The sequence below is a fragment of the Ranitomeya variabilis genome, chromosome 4 (genome assembly GCF_051348905.1).
Source record: "Ranitomeya variabilis isolate aRanVar5 chromosome 4, aRanVar5.hap1, whole genome shotgun sequence".
Taxonomy (NCBI): domain Eukaryota; kingdom Metazoa; phylum Chordata; class Amphibia; order Anura; family Dendrobatidae; genus Ranitomeya; species Ranitomeya variabilis.
This window is the reverse complement of record NC_135235.1, coordinates 610,508,877-610,535,897: the sequence shown is the minus strand read 5'-3', so window position 1 is coordinate 610,535,897 and position 27,021 is coordinate 610,508,877. Positions and strand designations below refer to the sequence as shown.

The following is a 27,021-nucleotide window of genomic DNA, read 5'->3' as shown; positions in this document are numbered from 1 at the left end:
ATTATTTTAGCATCTACCAAAATTCAATATATCTGCAATTTACATTTTTTTTTTTTTTTTTTAAAAGAGGAACACTCCACCAGTATGATATACATCAAGATGTATGTTGATTTGGGGATAGTGAATTCTTTTCATTGGACCCAAATCCCAAGTGCTTTTCTATATTACTGCATAAAATATAACATGTTCATAAAAAATAAAAATAAAAAAATAATATTCAGTTATAGAATATTTTGTATTAAAAGAAAAAAAAACACACAGGCCTTGAGTACTAAAAATATTTTAAAAATATGTTAAAAAAAATGGCCCAACATTAAATATTTTAAACAAAATTTAAATATTTGTAACTATTAAATAAACATGCAGTCTAAAGAGATGTAATACACATTACACAGGCATAAGAAAAAAAATTAGAGAATACCTATAAACATGACACATATATAATCACATTCCATTCCCATGTTAAATCACTAATCTCACATCCTTACAAGATGACACCGGGACAACAGTGAACATGGACACAATGACAGCCCAAACCAAGTGCTCAAATAATACAAAACTCATGACTGAATGGAAAATATTGTATACATTACATGGTGTTGTCCTGTTTCCAAGCTCACTTCTTATTTATGTGCCATTTGTCCATTAGTGCCCACTTGTCAGGGGATACAGAACAATTACTGCCCTGTTTCTATGCAATATTTCAGCAGGCTGCCTCCATAACCCAGTCCTGCACCTCTCCTTCCTCCAGCCTGCCTGACTGTGGGATGCTCCAAAATGCACTTCTGGGACATATCCAGCTGTTTCCAATACTCATTTTTATAATCTTACCACTTACATCATTGCGAGAGCAATGGGAAAATATACCCTGGATACATAAGAGAGGATGACCTTTGTATTTATAATGAGAAAACACAAATATACATGCAACCAATAAATATAATAACATAAAAACAAACACAAAAAAAAAAAAGAATCAACATTATACTGGAACATTTGAAAAATAAGATTCAGGATTTATTTTTTATTTTTTTCGAGGACTAATTAAAAAGGCATTTTTAATCCTCTGAATACATATTTTCTCATGTTATCCTAAAATATTTGTGTGTATATATATATATATATATATTTATTATTATTATTATACCTGTATTTCCAGACATTTGCTGTAGTGTTAAATGTACATTAAAATATGAGAATGGGGTAGCAATTATATTAATATATATATATTTTATAACTCATTAACAGATTTTGTGATTTTGTGTATATATATATATATATATATATATATATATATATATATATATATATATATATATATATATATATATATATATATATATATATATATATATATATATATATATATATATATATATATTTCCTACCATGTGCAAACCAATGGTCAAAAAAATTAACTGACCACCTAAAGCTAATGCCTCGCAAAAATGACCGCTTCATATTAACCCTACTTATGCTAGAGCTGCTGTCAATTAATAACAATCATATCTATGGGGAAAAATGCATATGTTGATATGGTAACCATACCCCAGCAGTGCAGTCCCTTCATATCAATGAAAGCCATTTTTACCCCCTTACTTTTCAGATCGAGGGGATAAAACAAGGCAGTGGATTAATGGAATCAACTAAGACAAAGCTTTAGTCACAGCTGGATGGGGAATCAGTGCAGTAGTGATGGCAGTGAATAGATTGACCAGATTTGGCTTGCATGACTTTTTTATATTATATAAATATAAGATATTATATATATTTCCAGCAGGCTGACTGTACACATATCAGGAGGGGAGCAGGGTACGAGACTGCCAGACAATAGAAGACCATGAAATGACAGGAGTTGTACAGTAATTATTCATTGTTATCAGCACAGGGACCAGAAGACATCATAGTATAGAAGAAGTCATCAAAAAAGACACATAGGTCCAGCACACCAGCTCTAGAGAGACCTGGCACTAGCAGGAAAGAAAAAAAAATATCTGAGGACAGCACTCAGTCCACACCTTCCTATAGAAACCCAAGATGTATTATGGCTTGGTCTGTGAGTTACATTAATAATACTGATTATTACCTGCTAGATCACAGGGTCCACCTAGATCAAGGGCAAAAAAAGAAGGAAAGGATGGGGGGGGGGGGGGGGGCTTTGTAATTGTGCAAGTTGATCTAAAGTGACACATCCCTGTCAGTGAGAATGTAATCTCTGTAGGATCCTCAAACTGCATTGTATTAATATTTAATAGTGCACAGTGGAAATAAAGAGAGTATGTCTCCCATAGACCAGGTTTGTCAATGCAAAATAACACATAGATGCTGTGTGAAGATACATAGACAGGCACAGGCTGAGCTAGGAATAAAGGAGCACTGTGGAGTGATGATATTATATTATTATAGTGCAGAGATTATTACATGGTGTTTGCACCATTATATGGAGATACAGTGTAATGGATTATCATTTGGATGTGTAGTTTAGGTATATACATAATGTGAGGTTATATTATAATGTATTTGTGTGTGGTTATTATATTAGGATATCTATAGGTTTGTACCATAATAGTGGCGTGGGTTTTGTATTATAATGTATATGTATTAAATTGTGTATTTATTATAGTACGAGTGTACTACAATACACACCCATGAAAATGTCATTATGTATATATGTTTCTCTCATAGGGCATTTATTATAGCATATAACACATTCAGATATCATAATATAACTGGTCACCTACCACCATATATAGATATAATACAGGTATAATGTGCATACTAGATCACACACTTCTTAATTTAACACACAATGATACATACAGATGTAGGACATACTAAATATACACAATTCAGAATCATAAAATAATGATCAAACACTACATATTTGCATGCATATCATGGTGGACACCCACACTATACTTTATTACATGTAATAAATTATATATATATATATATATATATATATATATATATATATATATATATATATATATATATATATATATATATATATACACACACACACACACACACACATACAATAATAAGCATACATTACTGCACCCCACATTAGTATGTATATTGAATATATGAACACATATATACAATATACATATATAACATGCATTGCTGTACTACACACATGTACTATAACATACATCGGAGTCATCAGATTATAAAAGCTACATGCTATGGAATACAAATATTATGTTATACAGAGATACACACATCATACTTTACATGCAATACCCAAACAGTATCAAACTATATATACACACTGACATTACACAAAGAATAATGCCCCCCACACTGCTCTATATAAATACACACACATACACTCACTTTACCATACAGTTCATACATCCTAAAAAGCTACAAAGGCATCACAATATAAAAGCCACACCCTATTTTATGTACATAGAGCACATAAAGAATTCTAAATATCCATATACTTAAAAACATGATAAGTCGCACTATCCCACTATACATACCAAACCAATCACTATCCACATAAATATTGTCTTAAGTACAACTTGGATTAAAAAAAAAACAAAAAAAAACACAAAGAAGAAAAAAAAAAAAACAAAGAAAATAGTTTCACCCTTTTGTTTTACAAAAGGATTTTCCTCCACCCCTCCTTAGTCTGAAATCTTAATCTATTGTGTTCTTGCTGTTTTCCTTAAAATCCCCTGCTTTGCAATTACTGAGTATTGAAAGATCAGCTCCCCCCACCCCCACCCCCTTCCTTGCAAGCATATCATGGCTGGGGCTCTCCCAGCAGTCAACCGCTTCCAGGAAAAAAAAAAAGCAAAAAAAGAAAAATCTGTCTGCTAAAGACAGTATAAAGGGGGAAATACAATAATAAGAAGTACTCTACAATAGTGGATGAGCAATATAAAGATATAGGAAATGATTGTAAATCAGGAAGGATAGATAGATAGATAGATAGATAGATAGATAGATAGATAGATAGATAGATAGATAGATAGATAGATAGATAGATACTCATACATATAGGTTAGATCTGCAGAGAGTACCTAAATTTGCAGTGACACCAAAAAGTAGACATTCCTGCTTGCTTTCAGATGTGGATTGAGATGGTGCCAGGTTCCCTTCATTTGCAGATTAATTCTTGACTGATGAAGGAACTAGTCCCATGTAACATTGGTGCGTTTAGATTTTATTTTAGTCCAAGAGCAGATGGACAAATAATATCAAACATGAATGTTTTTTGGGAAGAAAAAATAAAAAATTTAAAGAAATTAAAGATGTATTTCTGTGTAGTGTAAAAGATCCAAATGGAGGTTTTTCCTTGAGGCCAGAGTAGATTGAGACACTGCAGCCGTCCACAGCCGAATAGAAAAATGACATGGGTGGACCAGAAGCTGTATCCTTAAGAAAATCCAGGGTTCTTGCAGAATTCCAAACCCTTGACCACAAAGATCTCTCCTTTCCCTTGCAGGACTTGATCAATAACACATCATTGATCCCTCTGAATCCATCCTTTGTGAGGAGTCCGTCGGCAGGAGACTAAAAACAAAAAAAAACAAAAACCAGTCCTCAAAAATATTCCTAGCACCCTGAGTCCATGGGTGCCATAGGAAAACATCAGAACACAACAGTATCCATTATCGAAAGCAATCCTTGGGCCAAAAAGGTAGAATTCTATATATATTATTGTTATATTAGAACCCAAATTGACAAAGAAGAATCTTAAAGCAAGACTATACATAAAGAATATAAAAATAAACACCACTATGGATTGCTTTATATTTGGGGGGGGGGGTTAATTTGTTTTGCATTGTAGAAGTTAAGTATAGGAATTGCACTAGGAGATTTAAACAATTGGGGAAGGGGGGAGAGAGTAGTTACCTTTGTGAAGGGGAGGGAGGCAGAACCCTATTTAAATTAATCTAAGCCTAAACTACTACGGATTAAATTATTTTTTTTAAAAAGGCAGAATGAATATGGTTCGTTTAGGTAGAGAAATACTAAGTGTAAAATATATATATGTATATATTGGGGAAAAAAATAACACGCCCCCATCCTGCCTTTACCCTAGTGCTATTGTGGCCGTGCCATATATCTAGCTCTGTTTATTCTCAGGGACACACAGAATGGAAACAGGGATTTAAAACAAACAAAAAAAAAAAAAAAAAGTCACGAAAAAGACTATATCCAACTGATTAAGGATAAAAAAATAAAAATAAAGAAACTAGGTAAACAACGGGTTAATGATTATGAAAGGAAAAAAAAACCGTCAACGAAAATGGAACGTTGGGATTATAAATAAAAAACAACAACGCTCCGCGGACGGGGGGCCTGAAGACGGTCACCTATGGGGGATCCAGTATATAAAGGCCAGAAATGGATGGATTTTAGCGTCAGCACTCAATATTTGGCCCAAGCTGCGCTCTGTTAACCCTTGCTATTCTTTACAGAGCCGCTTTGCGTCATTCTAGGCATATATGAAAAATGATGTTTATTTTTATTCTGTACGAGAATCCTTCCCATGCGATCAAACGGTGTTTATGACCTTTTTATTAGGTTATAATGGAATATATAACGAGACCTTGTACAATATGATCGATTCCAATTTAGATCATAAGATAATCCATGATTGCTACAACATTCATGTACATTTTTAGGCTTTTGTATTTTTTTTTTTTTTTAAATGTAATTAAATAGGAAATTATTTCTTATCGATGGCAATCTCTGGAGGAATGGTTGGAGTTTTATTTTATTTTATTTTATATAGGTTTTGATTTTTTTTTCTAAACAGGAAATTATTTCTTATTGATGATAATCTCTGGAGGTATGGAAGGAGATTTTTTATTTTATAGATGTTTTGGCATTTATTTATATTTTATTTAAATTATTATTTCTTATGTTTCTTAGGGGCTTTTTTGTATTTCTGTTTTTTGTTACTTTTTTTAAATAGGAAATCTTTTACCTGTCGATGACAATCTACTTGGAAGAGAAATCTAGACGTTCCAATAGTAAAATCGCGGGGAATTTATGGCAGATTGGATCGATCAGGAATATTTTTACAGTCATGGAGGCTCTAAAATCTATTTTTCTGTTCGGATATTTTTACAAGTCTTGTCCTGTGGTGCGATGCGATCGCTGTCATCTGTAGCTCGTGGAATAATATTCGGTTTTCTGATACGATCTGATTTTTTAGAGGGATAATAAATATGTATTTTTGTTTTATTTTGGAACCTGGAGGTTGTATGAGAAGAGTGCGCTGGTGTCGGTGATCGGGGGGGAAGCAGTGGTACTTACTGTGAGTGCAGTGGGCGCAGTGCTCTCCCCGGGTTCTGCATGCAGTGACTGGACTGGGTGCTTCCGGCCTGAGCCTCTCTGCAGCGCCCCCTCCCCTCGCTGAAGCAGCCCCCCTCTCCCGCATACTAATGAGCTGCTGCCAATCTCATTGGCCGACGGAGAAGGAACTCGTGCAGTTCTCCTGGCGTAAACAGGCGGCGCTATTGGATAATGCAGCGAATAGGAGCTGCCAATCAAGGACTTGGGGAGGGAGCTGCCAATCAACGGTGGAAAAAAAGGGGGGGTCTGAGCTGCCAATCATGGGACTGGAGGGGGCAGGTCTGGCCTGTAGCACAAAGGCGCCTAATTCAAGCATGGGGGAGTGTGCAAATGATGGGGGGAGGGGAGCAGAGGGGAAAGGGTCAGGGGAAGGGGTTATGTGGGGGTGAGGATCAAAAGAGCAGGAAACTTTAATAAGTGCTACTCAAATGGATGAGTGTCACTCAACAGGAGCCAGGCTCACTGGCGGGCACTGGAGGGTTAACCCACCGCACATCACCCTGAGCCGGGAGATCAGAGGGGCCAGCGACCGGGGTGTGATGGAGTGAGGTCAAACGGGTGACATGTATAATCGCTCACCGCGATAATGAATGGGTTAAGAATGGCAGGAGGGATGTGGAATCACAAGTCCCAGGAGGCCAGGGGCAGTGGAGGAAATCCAGCTACCAGGAGACCTCTAGGAGGGTCAGTGAGGAATGGGATCTGCCCGGAGAGCGGCAGCACTGCAACTCCCAGCAGGCAGGGAGGTAGTTGTGGGACTAGTACTACAACTCGCAGCAGTGGGGGGAGATGACTACGACTGGGTGGCAGTAACTCTGGAACCTCCACTCAAATGAACTACAACAACCAGGACGAACTGTCAGTGTAAATGGGAGTTAACTCCTAGGTGACCAGGGGAAGGGGGACATGTAAAAGAACTACAGCTCTCAGGAGATGCGAAACTACAAATTGCAGGGCTTTTATGGGGAACAGCTGAGGGACAATTAGTTTTAGGAATGATGCAAGATGCTCCGGCATTAAGGATCTGCTGGGACTAGTAGTCCTTCTGCCATTTTAAAGGGTCATATATCTGTCTGTGGGTAGGTTCAGGGCTATTAGCCTTTGGGATTATTAGCAGGGGGAGGGGGAATTATTAGGATTTTGTTACCCTTCTCCAGTGACAGACTGAGGTGTTTATTGATACATGTCAGTGTGGATTAGGGAATCAGAGCTGCAGATTATAGACCCTGGGGATTCCCAGGCAGGAGGGGATGGCTAGAGTATTCAATTATGCCCCTGCAAGAGGCAAAGCTGGGAGTTCTCTACACTCTGGGGGTCCCTCTACACTCTGGGGGCCCCCTCTACACTCTGGGGGCCCGCTCTACACTTTGGGGGCCCCCTCTACACTTTGGGGGCCCCCTCTACACTCTGGGGCCCCCCTCTACACTCTGGGGGCCCCCCTCTACACTCTAGGGGCCCCCTCTACACTTTGGGGGCCCCCTCTACACTCTGGGGGCCCCTCTACTCTCTGAGGGCCCCCTCTACACTCTGGGGGCCCCTCTACACTCTGGGGCCCCCCTCTACACTCTGGGTGCCCCTCTACACTCTCGGGCCCCTCTACACTCTGGGGGCCCCTCTACACTCTGGGGCCCCCCTCTACACTCTGGAGGCCCCCTCTACACTCTGGGGGCCCCTCTACACTCTGGGGGCCCCTCTACACTCTGGTGGGCCCCTCTACACTCTGACGGGCCCTCTACACTCTGGGGGACCCTCTACAAGCTGTGGACCCCTGTACACTCTAGTGGGCCCCTTTACACTCTGGTGGGCCCCTCTACACTCTGAGGGGCTTTTTACAAACTGGGGCCCCTCTACACTCTGGGGGTCTCAAAAAGACATGAACATGTCTAACCCATCATCACAGGTATTAGGGGCCTTTCAGTGGGGAAGGAGCAGGAGATCTCCATTCGAGCACAAGCAAAGTGGTTGGTGGAACTACAACTTCAAGAATGCCAGTCATCAATTGCTGGAATTTGTAGTTCCACACATGTGAAGAATCATTTTTTTGTGAGGGCATGCTGAGAGTTATAGTTTGACAGATACTGGGAAAAAATATTTAAAATGTCTTTATAGAAAATTATCTCTTCTTAATAGCAAAAAAAAAAAAAAAAACCATCTTCAGGGTGAATTCCTAGAGAAAAAGATAGTTGCCGGTAGATGAAGAGTTAATACCCAGTCTGCATTTCCTCCCCCTTTTTTTTTTCTTCTTCTTTTATCCAGCCCCCTTCCCCCCGCCCCTTCCAGACAGCCATGATTGGTTGGCCCGGTGCCAGCCAGCTGTCAATCACCGATTGTAAACAAGGCGCTGATTGGCTGCTGGCCAGTCCGCACTGGGCTGCCTGAAAAAAGCAATTACTGGGCCTGGCAGTTTCCAGACTCCCCCAGCAGTTCGATGAAAGGAGATAAGCTGGAGCCGGTTTCAAGGCGCCTCTCCATAGGCAGACCCCCATGGCCCCAGAGCCAAGAAGAGAGCAAAGTGTGAGGGCTTCAAAGGGAAACGATGCATTTACTATTAGAGACGACTAAAAATAATGCAGGGCAGCACAGGGGGGTTTGTGTGCATCTCTTCTGCATAGAAAGCATGGGGAGAGCAGTCTGCAATGAAGGGTGTAGAGTGGGGGAGGGGGTGCACCCCCTTCCTCACATTAAGTGTGCACTGGACTACCATGGCATATCCAGAAGCCAAAGCCAGGACTATGGATGCTTGTCCCTTTCCTGCTCCCAGAGAAGAGACCTAGAGGACCATCCAGGACTCAGGTATGGGGTGAGGGAGTGGGGGGCTCCTGGAGGCAGACATTAGGGGGGTAACTGAGTGCTTAATTACTTCTCCCTGGTTCCCCCTGGGGTGGGGTTGGGAGGCTATATCTGCATAGTAATAACAAGGGGCTAGAGAGGTGCTGGGGGCAATGTGAAATCTTCTATGTCTAGTGCTACATTGTGTGAAGTCTGGCACTGACGCTTGTGGGGTGACTAGAGGAGAGCACAAGGGGTTAACCTTGCCATGGAGAGGGAGGAGGAGGAGGGGGGCTGTATACAAGCCTTGTAAACTGTGTGAAGAAATGATGACTTTTGTAATGATGCAATAAGTGAAAATATACAGATACATTTGTGTCACTTCAATAAAGGATATTAAAAACAAGCTAAAGAAAAAAAAAAACCCCTTTGCATTATTTTCTTGTGTAGCCTGGATGGGGAGGGGGGGGGGGGGGGGCACTTACATTTCTGCTGCTCGGATGACATCTGGGAACAAAGGGCTAGAAAGTGGCCATGGGAATGTAGCTGCAATAGACAAGTCCTGATACAATGTATCAATGTAATAAATAAACATGGGGGCTGTGTACCACTAGCACCGATCTGTTACCAGGAGATTCTGATTTTTATTTCACCTCTAACATTTTAAGGTCTCTGGTCCCAAGAGCAGTAATGCAGACCCCCCAACATTATGGATCCTCTGTAATTTTTCCATGTAGGTAAACTTTTCTTGATGGGCTTCATTTAATTACCTATAAACATAACTCTGGTTGAGCTCTAGTTTGGGTTAATCTGTCCATAGAACATTTTCCCAGGATTGTGGTCTGTCTATGTAATTTTTGGCAAAGTTTATTCCCTTTTTTTTTTTTATACCATTTAAGCAGTGGTGTCCTCTTTGGCCATCGCTCATAAAGCCTTATTTTGCCCCCTTGTCCATAATATGGCACTTGTTGAAACTTATTCCAAATGTCTACAGCTTAGCCTGAAGTTCTTTGGATTTGTTTTACTTGGTACTGCCACGTATATGTGGGCAGCACAGTGGCTCAGTGGTTAGCACTGCTGCTTTGCAGAGATGGGGGTCTTAGGTTGGTATCCCATCAAGGACAACATCTGTGAAGAGTTTCTATGTTTTTGTGTGGATTTCCTCCAGATACTCCCACACTCCAAAGACATACTGATAGGGGATATAGATTGTGAGCCCCAATGGGGACAGTGATGATAATGTATGTAAAGCGCTGCTGAATATGATGGTGCTATATAAGCAAAGCATAATAAATTTTGACCACCTTCATAGGGTTCTTCCATCACTTTTGCTCTTACCACCACATGATGGAAGGTTCTAGACTGTTCCATTATTAGCAAACTTATTGACAACATTTTGAACTGTTGAGTCTTTGGAGATTGCCTTATATTTTCATTAGACTGCTTGTGCTAGGTGATATAACAGCATTTCTCATCTGCTTAGGTCTCTTGTCTAATAAAATAATAGGAGCCACCATTTATAGGCTTATTAAAATGATGTGAGTGCTGATAAAGTGGGGACAGGTCAGGCTAATTTCTAGTTTCCTCATGGGCTAGGTGATTTAGTCTTTTGTTTCAAACTCAACATTGTGTGCCATTAATTGTCTCTTGCATTTTTTTTTGCATCAAATATACATTATATAGTCTCCATCCAAAGAGTTTTATGAACACTTTATTTCAGGAGATGTTTTACGTGGCCCCCTTAATATTCAGGGGTGCCAATAATATGGCCACTTTATTATAGACACTTGCCCTCCACGACTGGAAGCTTCCTGCATGGAAATTAGACAAGTGAGCAAGTTCTTCATGGATCAAACCAGACACCCCATCTACAAACTGGGTCAGAGGAGGATGTGATGAATAAGTTTGATGAACAGGTATCAACAAAACTGCAGTCGAATTTAACGGGAACATAATTGTAGACCTTTTTTTAATAAATATCAAGGTTGGCCCGTGACTTCGTCCCAGTTTTTAATCTTGGCCCTCTGTGTATTTGAGCTTGACATCTCCGCTATAAAGCATCTTTGGGGCAAGGAAGATGAAGCCGCTGAGAGCAATTCTTTACCTTCATCCTACTATCCTGCCCACATGGGCCAATAAGAGGATGATTTCAACACCATTCCAGCTGTTGTGGAACTACAACTCCCAGCATTCCCTGATACCCTGAAAACAGTACAGCCTGTGGCTATGTTCGTGGTTGTAGCTTCACAACACCTAGGGGGCCACAGGTAACTAGTGAATGCTGAGCCATGACAAACTTACTGAATTGTAAAGTGCTATGGAATATGTTGGCGCTATAGAAATAAAAATTATTATTATTAGTATTATTATATGACTGTAGTTCTGAAGGTAAAAACAGGCCCAATGTGGTATTAGAGGAAGGGTCTTCAAAAAAAGAGGCCAGGCAGTGTGATAATATTGTATAAAATCCTGACCTGTCATGGTTTAGTCCTATAAGACCCATTATTATTATTAATATTTATAGTTTACATTTTATACATTAAAATATAATGTTTGATTTGATTAATGTTTCTAAAACTTCCTGGTCAGTACATTGTATATATATATATATATATATATATATATATATATATATATATATATATATATATTGCTGTATATGTGATTTGTGGAGTTTACAATGTGTATTGAGAACCTTTGTCCCTTTTCCCCTTTTCAGTATAGCAATTTGTATTTGTTTATTTTTAGGCTTTTTTATTGCTTTTATATTTAATTTTATTGTATTTTTTAACTGTAATACCTATTTTTATTGTATATCTAATCTACACCAACTTATTAATATATAGCAATGCTGCTTTTAAAATGACCTAATGTTTATATAATTACAAATCTACTCATTCATCGTACATGTAATATGACAAGGATATCAAAATAAAAAAAAGTCTAAGGATCATACATCATGGAAAAGTAAGAAATAAACATTCTAAAGTACAAAGTAGATAAAACAGATATTTAAAAAACCCTGCTCACTGCATAATTCCATATTGAAGCAAATGTTACCCTGGGTAAGGTGTATATAATCATGGGCCCCCACAGTGTACAGTTTGGCCTCCTTCTGCTCTCCTGACACCCCTCCTAGCTGCAACGTGCCCAGGCAGAGAAGAAGTGCCGCTCTGGAGGTATTGACAGCTCGACTTGGACTCGATTTTTATTCTGTAGTGTTTTAACTAAATGTCGTAAATCTCAGAGTCCATCTTCTTCTCAACGGGTTAATGTGATTTATCTGCAAATACCGCTGACATTTATGAGAATTAAGGCCAAGGCAGTTGCAGTTGAACAACTTTGGTAAAGTTGGGGATTATTAAAGAGAAGAACATAATCCCCTGCTTGCATGTTCTGTGTAGTCAGGGGGGAGTAGGGTACTCAATGCACACAGAGCGAAAAATGGATGTATATGACTACATTCTCCAACATAGAAATTGCACAACTAGGAAGGAAAAGTCATGGAATTCTGGAAATCACAGGAGGGATAGACATGTACAGCTAGATATACAGATGATGAAAAGATGGACACAATTTTTCAAAACTTCTAGATGTGCATAAACCCCGACACTTACAGCCTCAGCTGCTAACAATTAGGTTATTAATGGTCATTGAGGAATGTTCCGCAGCACTAAATGCACTTGGACAAACCATCAAGATCCGCTGCTGGCAGCTGTTTTACCATCACCAACCAGTGAAGTTACAGATGTGCTTGATGGGAGACAAGTCAGATGATGCTTCAGACCATGACTGCAGGTTTAGGCCATGCAGGCTGCACACAGTAGCACAAGCAACACGTGGCCTGGCATTGTTTTGTTGGAGAAACAAGGTCCATGGCCAAATCAATATGTAACGCCTTCCTGTTAGTGGACCTGAAATAAAGACTAGAGGGGTCCGGCTAGTGTACATGATGTCTCCCCACACCATTATCCTGGAAGTAGGACTGGTATGATGTTTCCTCAATAAAGCCTCTTCATGGTGTGGCCCACGTAGTCTCCAGACCAATATCTGGCTATCAATGGATGCAAGACAAAAGGAGGACTCATTACTGTGGAGCCTGCTTCTTGCTCTACACCATGATAACCTTTGAGACTGGTGGCATGAGGTCAATGGAGCACCTGCAGCTGGGCTTCTGGCTTGTAGCCCAATATCATGCAAATGCCTTCTTATGATTTGTGTAGACACTGTGTGATGCCTTTGGCTTGGCATGTGACATCCAAGGTCAGTTTCAGAATGGATCCATCTTAGAACCCATGGTACTGACATTTCTCCAAAGCATCTCAGGAGTTGTATTGCATGTTGCTGATGCCATTGTGAGCAGCCGGTGTGGCCTAAATGTGCTACCATGGCCTGTAGCGCCCCTGATCTCGCCTCCCACCAAGCACATCTCGGACCCCATTGATCGACAATTGCAGAGGGACCTGCCAGCAGTGGATCTTGCTGCCCAAGTGCATTCCTCATGGGAAGAGAGAGAGTAAATGTAGGCTTAGGCCTCTACATCCATATATACGTGTAAGGGTTGGATGTAAGCAGTAATATTTGTAATATATATACAGATAATGAGAGATTATGATAAACTAGACTGTGGCCCGATTCTAATGCATCGGGTATTCTAGAATATGCAGAATATAGAGTATGGACAATGATGATTCCAGAATTCGCGGCAGACTGTGCCCGTCGCTGATTGGTCGAGGCAACCTTTATGACATCATCGTCTCCATGGCAACCATTATGACATCTACGTCGATACTGTGCCCGTCGCTGATTGGTCGAGGCGAATTCGCGGCTGACTGTGCCCGTCGCTGATTGGTCGAGGCAACCTTTATGACATCATCGTCGCCATGCTGTGCCCGTTGCTGATTGGTCGAGGCCTGGCGGCCTCGACCAATCAGAGACGCGGGATTTCCAGGACAGACAGACAGACGGAAAAACCCTTAGACAATTATATATATAGATATCTGGTATAGATTATATAGATATTAGATGGACTATTCAATAAAACATAATTCCTCTGGCATTTCAGCATGCATGGAAGAGCAGCCCATCCTTGTGGGGCACTACCATATTAACCCTTCAAGAAGGAGGCGTATTAGAGCAATGTGTTGTGTGAACATACAGCAATAATTACACCCAACACTATAACAGTCTCCTGGGACCCAGCTGCTCCAGGAGTCACTGAAGGGTACCACATCCATGGTCCTGCTGGACGAAACATCCTTTAACCCCATGCATCAATGGCTCCTTTGTTAACTATTTACCCTTGAGAAGGATGAATGAGAGTTTGGGGATTTCTGCTGCAAAAAAACATCCGCCTGTTTGTGCATCAGTAATGACATATATCATATTTTCCATACTACATGAGGGAACCTCCCTTCCAAGCCATTGTGGCCCTGAGTCCAAGCTGCTTCCTGACAGTGCACTTCTCTGGGGGGCTGGACACAGGGCTATCAGCCTGGCATCCTGTCCATTGTGCTGACTGCACTGTATAGAATGGCCAGGAATCCAGCACAGGCCTGAGACTTCCCTTCCACTCACACAACAGATAATGCAGCTTTGGGTAAATATTTATTCTCTTCAGCTGAGCAGGCAGCCCCCCACCCACAATCTGGAGGCATCCCACCCTTAGATTAACCCTGAAGTGGCCAGGATCCTGCCATGATAGCATATGACATTATCTATCTACCTACCTACCTATCTATCCTATATCTATATGTCCCATATCTATCTGTATATCTATTATCTATCTATCTATCTATCTATCTATCTATCCCATATCTATCTATCTATCTATCCCATATCTATCTATCTATCCCATATCTATCTATCTGTATATCTATCTATCTATCTATCAATCTCATATTTATCTATCTATCTATCTCATATTTATCTATCTATCCCATATCTATCTATCTATCTATCTATCTATCTATCTATCCCATACCTATCTATCTATCTCATATCTATCTAATTCCTATCTAATTCCCTCTATCTATATATCTATCTATCTAAATCCTTCTAATTCCTCCTATCTATCTAATATCTATTTATCCCATATATATCTATATTTCTATATTTCCCAGAACTATCAATCTAGAGTAATATAAATCTGACTTTAAACTTCTGTGCTAAAAGATGATAAACACTTTCAAGGGAGACTCTTCCTGCAGAAAGGGGTGTAAAACCTCAAAAGCAAAATGTCACAGGTAGCTAATGTACCAGTATAGCCACAATTCTATGGTCCACTGCTAGCATGTAAGATAGACAGATAGATATGGGATGGCTAGATACTGACATAAACATACACACAGACATATACTGTATATAAATAATTTTTCCCCAAGATAACATCGACACCATACTGCCATCTCATATGCCTATCTATCCATCTATACTGCCATATACTGTTGGATCTATTTTTATTATTGTTATTATTATTATTATTATTATTAGTTTTTAGAGCACCATTGGTGCTGTACATGTACTGTTTATTTCTTTGCCAAAGATATATTGATATGAAATAGCAGGAAGCTGTGACACTACATTGCCATATGCTCTCTGTTATCTCTCCATCCTTCTATAATGCCACCACTGCAGCGTCCGCTCCACATCTGTATTTCATCTTCTCAGTTTATTTTATGATGGAGCATTCTGGGGGCCACATGTAAACGTTGTTTTTAGGATGCGATGTGTAACTGATGCCTTAAATAAATGGACAAGAAAAAAAAAACACGGTGTACCTGGATAGTTGTGGGCTGTTACATGACTCCAGTTAGCGAGTGCGATTAGGAAAAACCTGACAGCGAACACAGAAGAGGACAGTATCTGTTTAACTCCTGAGTGTCCAGCGGAGGAGAAGGAATGGTGTGCAAAATGGTAAGATAATACATCATATAAAGAGGTATGTAGAGAGAGAGAGAGAGATTATAGATAGACTGATAGATAGTATATGCATACACTTGTCAGTGTTACATTTCTTGAGTACATTGAAATCTATCCCATATCTATCTAATATCTATCTATTATCTATCTATTATCTATCTATCTATCTCATATCTATCTCTCATATCTATCTATCTCATATCTATCTATCACATATCTATCTATCACATATCTATCTATCACATATCTATCTATCACATATCTATCTATCACATATCTATCTATCTAATATCTATCCCATATCTATTTATCCCATATCTATATATCTCATATCTATCTATCTATCTATCTATCTATCTATCCCATATATATCTTATATTTATTTATCTATCTATCCATCCCATATCTATCTATCTATCTATCTATCTATCTATCTATCTATCTATCTATCCATCCCATATCTATCTATCTATCTATCTATCTCATATCTATCTTATATTTATCTATCTATCCCATATCTATCTATCTATCCCATATCTATCTATCTAATATCTATCCCATATCTATCTATCTATCTAATATCTATCCCATATCTATCTTATATTTATCTATCTATCCCATATCTATCTATCTATCTATCCCATATCTATCTATCTAATATCTATCCCATATCTATCTATCTATCTATCTATCTATCTATGCCATATCTATCTATCTATCTATCTATCTATTTGTGTGTATAGGGTCAGACATACTAACCTCCCGCACACTACTATCCCTATAAAACCACAAAGCTAAATGATGTGATTTAGCCAATTTGGGGGTCTCCCACACTCCTGGGGTATTCCTTGGTTAGCGGAACACTGATAGGCCGACCCCCATCCACTTACAGAGACCCTAGGGATACCCTGCACCAGATCTAGGGTGTGATTTGGCATTACATGGAAGCACTGGGCGGGGGGCACCATGTAGGAGTCCTGACAGTATCGGTGTATTAGGGATTTTTTGTCAGGATTTGAGGTTTTCTCCCTGGAGAGGGGTTGAATATTATAATGGGGGTGGAGTACGGGAATATTGGGATTCCTTGAAGCACAGACAATGGCACTTCTCCACTTTAACCCCTTATCACTACCTAGACACAAGCACAACAGGAGATCTGCAGTCTGTCTCCATAGAGGAGTAGACTTGTAGTGTGTGGTCACCCTGTCTCCTGAAATCCATGAGGGGTCACTATGAGCCGAGTACAGGGCTCACCATTACCTGGCGGAATTATGTCTATCAATATCTTTCACATATCTCTGTTCATCTATCCGATATCGATCTCTGCAGCTATTTTCATTTATCTATCTATATGTGTCATCTATTACCTTATCTATTTCATATCTATCTAATATTGATCTATATATCGGTGTATCTATCTACACTGTCTATGCAATCTATCTGCATATTCCATATATTTTCATTATCTATTTGTATATCTATCCATAAATATTTTTTTAGTAAAGATTGATCATTTCATACAAGTTTCTTTATCTGTTTTAATGGTAGGATCTACCAAAATAAAAACAAGTTCCATTTAAGTGACTGTGTAGAAATAAATACTCATCGGATAATGCTGGATCTGCGATGCCTGTGACATCAGAATTCCTCTATTACAAATTATGAATGTCTATCTGTTCTATCTTTATAAGAACTTATCTAATCTTAGATAAGATAATTTTAGATAGATAGATAGATCTATAGACAGACTCCAATAATAGAAGCTGATAATAGGATTGATTCTGTTTCGCATCACAGATTGATATATCAAAATATTATGCTATAAATAATGTATCACATTTTGCCACATGTACCCCCACTATATACATATGCAGATCTGAGTATTGATGGATCTCTACTCATTTATTGTGACACTATTAGAGAGTGTCTGTAGGATTCCTGCTCAGGAAAAATGAGCACAGCTACCAAAAATGAATACAGATATATAGATATATATATATATATATATATATATATATATATATATATATATATATATATATATATATATATTCACACGTTTGGATACACACTTACATATGGCTGTGTATGTGCATATATATATATATATATATATATATATATATATATATGTATCCCCCTATTTCTATAATTAGGAATGTTTCCATGTATTGTTCTATAGATAACCTCATAATGTCTTTCTGTCTTGATTTTTTACTTTAACTATCTGATATCCGTCTTTGCTCTATCGATCTACTTATTTCATGCCATCTACCAATACCTACAATACCTTTCATATCCATGTATCTGACTTTAGATATATATCAGTTTATTTTAAATACCTCTCACACCAGTATGTGCTTTACCTATTTATCCATCAGTGTCCATGTGATATTTAATCAGTTCACTTTAAATATCTGATTATATAATTATTTCAGATGTCTCTGCTCTTTTGTTCTATTTCAATCTATGTGATATTTATCAGTCTATTTTAAAATACCAGTCGTTCTATGTGTCTATTGTAATCATTTATAATCTATTTAGTTAGGAAAATGGACTGTATTGTCTCATTGGAAGGAATGTCTCAGGATCTGATCAGCAGAGAATTAGTGAATTCCTCTGGCCATTCTTTGCTGTCCTACTTATTTCCCCCTATGACACCTATTTCCTAACAACTGCTCTTCGTACGTCGGTGCCCACCAGGGTCTGATCCTGTCCTGTGGTTGTAGGGGCAGCACCCGGGGAGCCCCCCAGCACCACTGCCTGCACACAAATCCTGAAATCACAGGGGAGAGAGGAAAACACAAAAGCTGAATCAGCTCTTTAATCAGGGAAGTGTCAAGAGGACGTTTATTATGGCCCCTTCCCCTCCCCCACTGCCCAATTTCCTCCTCTAAAAGCAATTGGTAAAATGTGCTCAGTGGACACCGGGCAGCAGTGACACCTCGGATTGTCCCAAAGCATTCAGTGCAATCACAGATGTGTGGTGTTAATGACCCCAATCAGACCCGGGTACAGCCCCAAACAATATGGGCTCAATGAGCGACTTCCCCAATAAATCCCCCCAATGCTCCTGGTATGGGCGCCTGATTAATATCACAGAGGTAGGTACTGCCATCCGTGTGATCTGCAGGGTCATTGGGGCACCACTCACCCATATGGGGGCACGACAATATGGCCCATCACCGTCCCAATCTGTGCGCCTGTCACTTTAAATATTACACATTGATCCCTAGATTGTAGCAGATTTTATAATATGCAGCATTAATTTATAGCTATCAGATTACTGAATTATGTAATCCGGGGGGGGGGGGGGGGGGGGGGCTTCCTACGACCACCAGCTGGGGGGAGGGGGTCTCCACTTCCTACGACCACCAGCCAGCTCTGCCCTGGACCATCCACATCGTGCAGAAGCGCCTATAGGAAATCAGAGGCATCGCCTGCTAGATAATAATGTCTCCTCTGCTGTCAGGCCAGACAGGTTTACATTGGAAATGAGGCTGGGAATAAGACAATAAATAGATTTCTGACAGAAAAGGAAGAATCTTCCAGGAGTAAAGTACCAGGGGTTTGACTCTACAGAGGTTGCAAATATGCACTGTGCTGATGTAGGAATATACATCCCTATGTGGGGCTGATCGAAAGCCTGGGTGGAAAGGCTCTGTAGATACAGAAGAGGTACAGAAATAGAAAAAGGAAATCATCTCTAAATATCAGAATATATATATATATATATATATATATATATATATATATATATATATATATATGTATACATACACACACACACAAACACAAGCACACACATACATACTGTATATACATATATTATATATAGATATATATACACACTATCTGTATATGTAGATTTAAATAGAGATAATATATGCACACAATAATTAGAATATATATATATATATATATATATATATATATACATACATACACACACACACTATTGAAAGATATAGTCGTTAATAAAAAAAAAATACATCTAAGATTATATCTAATTGTCTATCAATCGTCCTAAGGATTAAATGCAAGTATAAACATAAGCATTGCAAAACTAGAATTGTTTTATTTGCCCTTTTCAACATTTGTGTAACAGCTATATTATTTCTTTTAGATATTAAACGCACTATAGATGTGTGTATATATTTTTTTTTACTTAGAGGACTACAGACCTTCATCTATGCATGTGTAACTATTTAATACACAAATATACATGTGCAATAATTGATAGCATTAATCCTCTATATTACTGGTATATACCTTCACCATAATTCTACTGTATTGCACCATCTCAATGTGAAGTTGTTGAATTTTTTATTTTTTTTTCACATATATCCTATCTTTATACATGTCTGTCTAGTGAATGCCTATTACAAATATAGTTACAGTGATGGAATTGATAGATTACATATAAGGGATGAATAGATAGATAGATAGATAGATAGATAGATAGATAGATAGATAGATAGATAGATAGATAGATAGATAGATAGATAGGGGAGTCCTGGAGGTGCAGTGTACAGCCTCTATGTGCTGGGCCCCTTGCAGTGATGGGAGCCCCCTCTTCTCTTTAGCACAGTTTACTTAATTCCTTGTTAAATGTAGATCCTAATTTGTGCCTAAATACAGGCAGTGTGTTCACACACGTCTCTGCGCTGGGTTGTGTGAGGTGATCACAATGGAGCCCCCATCTGTTTTGCATTATACTTTCCTTTCATTTAGCTTGTGCTGCTAATATGGAAATTATTAATAATACAGATATAATGGCCAATAACAATAATCAGCAGGTAATTGAGAAGTCAGGGTGGCTGGCAGGGAAGAGGGGGTGCAGCAGTGATGGGAGAGGGGGGGCAGTGGACAAATATATATATATATATTTATATATCTCTTCCCCATGCAGGCTGAAGCTGTGGGCCTTGGGTTGCATGAAGCGACTTGCTGCATGTCACAGGAGCATGTTGTGATCCACAGGTAATTAGTGATGTGAGGCAGCAGACTGCACAGGCTGCCTCCTCTCCACACACCCAGGTAGAGGCAGCCTCTGACTGATCAGTGCAGGCTGCTTGTACCAGCCATGTACATCACACAGGAACAGCAACACCACACGATTAATGTAGCTGCAATGGTGGCAAGAAAGATCAGACACAGAGCAGCACAGCCTGCCCCATGTATGGAGCAGCACATCTCAACAGTCTGAGTTAGATATATGCAAGTGGAATATATGGCCAAGAAATAGCTACAATAATGTATGTGATAATAAGAGAGATGGATAGATATGAAGCAGCTAAATACATAATGCGTGTAAATAAATATATATATATATCTCATCAATATGCCATATATGTAGATGGACATACACATCTATCCATCTGTCCCATTGTCAATCATTTCACATAGCCATCCAATTTAGATTTTCATGTGGCATCCGATCCACATGTATTACAGTAGATGTATATATATATATATATATATATATATATATATATATATATATACATACCGACACACACCCTATATGTATCTACCTACTTTATATCTATCCATCGATCCATATACACCTATGCATCTAATATATATATATATATATATATATATATATATATATATATATATATATATATATATATATATATACACACACAGCCACGTATCTAGCTACTTCATATCTATCTCTCTTATTTTCCATCCATCCATATACACATATGCATATAATTTCCATTTTAACATATACACGTATCTGGCTATTTCATTTCTATTTTTATTAAGCCATTAAACTATCAGTCAACCCAAATACATAAAAGTACCATGCTACATAAATATATGTATCTATATATATTACATATATTATATAAGAATATATATATACACCTCTATGTATCTAGCGACTTAATATTTTAATATTTATCGATCCACATACATCTGACATCTGGCTACATACAGCTAAGCATCGAATTTCCAGTGTGTGTGTGTGTGTGTGTGTGTGTGTGTGTGTGTGTGTGTGTGTGTGTGTGTGTGTGTGTGTGTGTGTGTGTGTGTGTGTGTGTGTGTACACACACATATACGCACGTATCTAGCTACTTCATATATATTTAGCAATCAAACAATCCACAATCCATCAATCAATCCATATACATCCAAGTATCCAGCCAAGCACATCTATGTGTGTAATTGTAATATATACCCTAGAAAAGGGCAATATAAAATCATGATAATATGCATAATAAGCCATCAATAGATACAAAGTAACAAATTACATAAATTTGAGTATGTATGGAATATATATATATGATATATACATGTACAAATTTGGCTTATTATGCATATTATCATGATTGCCGTTTTCCAGTCTTTCCAGCACATACATACACACACTGCATAATATATGTATATATATACATATACACACATACATACATACACTGCATTATATATACACACACACTGCATAATATATACTGTATATATACACATACATACATACTTGTAGATTGTGAGCCTTCGCGGGCAGGGTCCTCTCTCCTCCTGTACCAGTTATGACTTGTATTGTTCAAGATTATTGTACTTGTTTTTATTATGTATAGCCCTCCTCACATGTAAAGCGCCATGGAATAAATGGCGCTATAACAATAAATAATAATAATAATAATAATAATAATACATGCACACATACACGCACACTGCATTATATATATATATATATATATATATATATATATATATATATATATATATATATATATATATATATATATATATACACACACACACACACACACACACTGCATTATATATACACGTATACATATACCCACACACACACTCACATTTTACCATATCCCCCAGAGTTGTAACCCCCTATGTCCCGGCCATACCCTGGCCCAGTATATGGATAGAGGGTGACCATTCAGGGATCCCCTTCTTGCAACAATTAACGTTGTGTTTAAGCTTGCGAATTAACCCCTTGCTGCCAGGTCCTATAATCAGCCTGACCCTCGAACCCTGGCCATCACAGAGCCATGACAGGGAGCCTATTGTCCCCATCCAGAGGTCCAGATAAGATCAGTCCATGGGCAGTGGGGGAGGGGAGGCTGCCTGTGCCTGTCCTACAGAGGGTTTATTACAGCCCAGGCTTGTTAGTTATTAATTATCAATGCAAACATGGACTTTGGGCAGATCAATGCTATTGAGTGCAGCCGATGCTTGGAGTCCTGGACAGCCCACTGATGGATGGTGGACATCCTCCTGGTGGAACCCTATAGACTGCAGTCTCCCGGGGAGAGGAGGATGGCGCACCCTCATCTCCAGCTTCCAGGGACCCCCAGACCCCTCGGATCTATCCCTCCACTTAAGTGCGCAGGGAATACACACATTCTCAGCTCTTCCCAAAAAGCTATTGAAAATTGCTCTAAAACAACACTTACATAAATTATTCAGCCCTAAAAATATCACATTAGAAACCCCCCTATCAGCACTTATAAAGCTGCCCACAAATGCGCCTTTTTGCGCCTTTTACATGATAATAACCTCATAAGGGGGGAGGATTCTCTTTCACGTCTACAATAAGATCAGCCCTATGTTTATTCCCTAATTTTCCGAGCGATTCACAAGGTGCATTCCCACCACAATGAATAGGAGTCAATATTTGGTGGTTATTGTTGAAAGTCGCAAAAATGTCGCACTGTTAAATAACTTTCAAATTGCCATTCACTCTGCCTCTGATCTGGTTAACAAAAAAAAATGTGGTCTATACTGTGCCTTTTTGTGGCATCAGAAAAGCCGTTTCCTGATTTAGAAAAAAAAAATATATATATATGTGTGTCTTTTTATCTGGTCGTTTGATTGAAAGTTTGTTTCCAAATCTAGATCTACAATTACAAACCAAAGTAAAAAATGAAAAGATTCGAGGAGGAAACAAAGAGTCCTTTGTAGACTCCCCACAGGCAGGAACACAGGGCTCACCCGGATCACCCACACCCTGTACCCAGATCCTGGCTTTAACGCCTTTTCAGATCCACTACCTAAAAACTATTCTAAAACATCTAGTTACATCTTACAGACGAATAGGAACACAAAGAAATTCATTTTAGGCTGATTATAACTTGCCCTTTAAATCCTATTTTTTAATTTCTATCAATAATGGAAATAGGTTTAAAAAAAAATAATCGAAAAAAAATCTGGGACAGTCACCAGAGATGTAGAAATCGTAGAAAGCACAGATTATCATTATAGAAAAACTAGGGCAAAATAACAAAAATATAACAGCACTAATATTTTTTTCCTGCCTAATAAAAACCTACAAGGCATTGAAACATTAGATATCTAAATAAGTGCATTTTCTAAAATAGATGGTCAAAATTGATTGGAAAAAAATTATACCAAAAACGACATTAAAACGGGTAATGAAGAGGAAAATATTATATATATATATATATATATATATATATATATATATATATATATATATATATATATATAATTTATTTATGGCTTATGCCTTTACTATAGTGTATGTTATATAAATGAGGTTATCTCTGCTCTAAAATGTCTTTTAGGTTTGGATAAAATATATATTTGTATAGAAAAAAAAAAAAAGGATGAATACACAGTAATCAAGGACATATAGTACAAAGAATGTGTAATAAAATGAGAATTAAGCAAATTTAAGCCTAAATTTCTAAAGTGTTTAATAGCGGAAAAGTCGGTGACTTTAAATTAAAAATCATTACATAAAAATCTATTTTATTTTCAGAAAAATATAGTGTCATTTTACTATGGCTATGTACAATAGGCCATCGATTAAATAAATTTAAAAAAAACAACTAAATTTATATTCTGGATTTATTTTTTTTTCTACTTCATTTGTCTCCTACGATAAAAAGAAAGAGGAAACCTAAAGTATGTGGAAACATTTTCTTCTCCAATTGAAAAATAATACATTGTGTGTATCATTGCGCTGAAAATATATACAATATAATATATTTTAATTTAAAATTATATATATATATATATATATATATATATATATATATATATATATATACACATATACATACACACATATTTATTAATAAATATATAAATCATAAATATATTTATTATTATAAAAATAGAAACTAAAAAAGTTTAACATTTGAAAAAGTATATTGTATTGTGAAAAAAGCAAAAAAATAAACTACTAAATATTGTAAAAAAAACAACAAAAAAGTAAAATAAATGAACAAATTATTTATTACAATTTATATAAATGTTTATCATAAAAATCTATAAAAAAAAACAACCCAGATCAGTTGGTGTCTGTGTGTATTCAGCCCAAATTGTTACTTTTGGGAGCCAAGTAGTTAAATAATTGATCCTAAAATCTATAAAATATCCTCCTTTCTTTTAATTCCGGGTGAAGTAACCCTGTTTCTAAAATTCTTAAGAAATTTAAAAAAAGGATTAAAACAATCCAAACTTAAAGAATAACATATGTATATGGTAAAATAGATCACCAGGTATTTCTATAAAGTCGTTGGGTTTGGGAAAAAATGTAATTCTGTATATAATAAAAAACTGAAACTAAGCGTCACCTACCTACAAAGAGGAGTTTGGGAGAATTCTTTTGCAATCCAGGTTAAAAAGAAACATGGAAGGGAAAAAAGGGGGCAAGAAGCTGGAGATGAGCGGTGTACAAGCAGGTCGGCTGCTGACTGGCAGGTTCCTCGGTCGGATTCTATGGTCGGATTCTATGGTCGGTTTCTATGGTCGGATGGTCACCTTCAGCGCGGCTCTTGGTTGTGTCTGCGTGGCCCCTGTACACACGCTCCGTTTTGCACTTGCCTCCCTTCTAGCTATATTTGGGGTCTCACAGCTCAGGGGTCTCTTTCCTACCTGCCTTTGCATGGAGTAAATCCATTCAATTAGAGCAGAGGCTGCTGGTAGCTGTATAATCACAAATTTATGGCCGGGTGACGTATCTCCTCTCCCACAATGGAGTCCCAGTGACATTAAACAGAAAATTGATGAGAGAGAAGCGAAATTTAATCTCTTTTCCCCCCATCCAGGCATTTAAATGTTGTTTTGCCTTCCCTGGCTTTTTAACTCTTCCCATACCAGGGTGCCCAGCCAATGCTGCGGAGTGGCACTACAAGGGTGCACATACATATTTATTCCTGGCAGCACTCCTCCTCCTCCTCCTCCTGCACTCACCAGTGCAATGCAAACACACCACTGTGCAGTGACATCCAGATCTTTATTGGGGGGAGATCCACTTACCTTTTGGCTTAAAGAAACAGCATTAAGTCCACAGAAATCATGCAATGCCACCCCCCTCCCCCCCACCATCCAGCAATGCAGCCCCCATCCCCCACCCTCTGTCCAGTCCTGGATGTAGATCAAGCCTTGATACATTGTATCATCAGTGAGGAAGAAACGTAGTCGGGCCGGACTCTTCTCCGCTGGGCGCCTCCGCGTTCCGTCTTCTGTCCGCAGTCTTCCGCGTTTGCTGCGTTTACCGGAGCTCTTAAAGGAGCCGCGCATTATTCCTTTGCAAGCTCCCGGGGCCGCTATTGTCCACCATGCTTTTTTTGCAAAGACACCGCCCCAGGGTGTGACGTCCTTGTCCCCTCCCTGAGGCTGAGCCGGTTTGTCTGGCTGGGGATGGGTGCATGTGTGGATTACAAGGCGGATCAGCACAGCAGGCTGGGAGGACACTGGGATTCTGCTGGAAGGGACATCTGCATGCGGAGCGGTGTGGCTGCACCTCCTGTCTGCACCAGACTCCATGGAACAATCACTTCTGGCAATTTGTAGCCTAGATATTATTAGAGAAGACATTGGATCTGCTTGGAATTTTACATAAAACAGTAGAATTCTCCAGAATCTGATTTTTTTTTTGCACTTCTCTTAGTATAAATTCGGTAATTCTAACTGGCTACAGTGTAGAGAAGAAAATGATCGAAAAATAAAAAAAATTACCTGTCCTCACGCCACCGCTCACCGTTCAGAGATTATTTT

The 27,021-nt window shown here is 38.5% G+C and overlaps 1 protein-coding gene across 6 annotated transcripts in view; it reads right to left on the bottom strand.

The window, feature by feature from the left end:
- BAHCC1 (BAH domain and coiled-coil containing 1) overlaps positions 1 to 26,337 on the bottom strand; it is a 129,580-nt gene extending 103,243 nt beyond the window's left edge. For 4 of the 6 annotated variants that reach the window (XM_077253369.1, XM_077253372.1, XM_077253373.1 and 1 more), the window contains exons 1-2: positions 6,286 to 6,433; positions 4,038 to 4,530 (exon numbers count right to left, since the gene is read on the bottom strand). The gene's annotated coding sequence lies outside the window, so the exon portion shown is untranslated. Of the gene's footprint in view, positions 1 to 4,037; positions 4,531 to 6,285; positions 6,434 to 25,599 lie in introns of those variants that run through there. The other 2 variants (XM_077253370.1, XM_077253371.1) reach the window with 2 other exon arrangements.
- Positions 26,338 to 27,021: the final 684 nt, after the last annotated feature.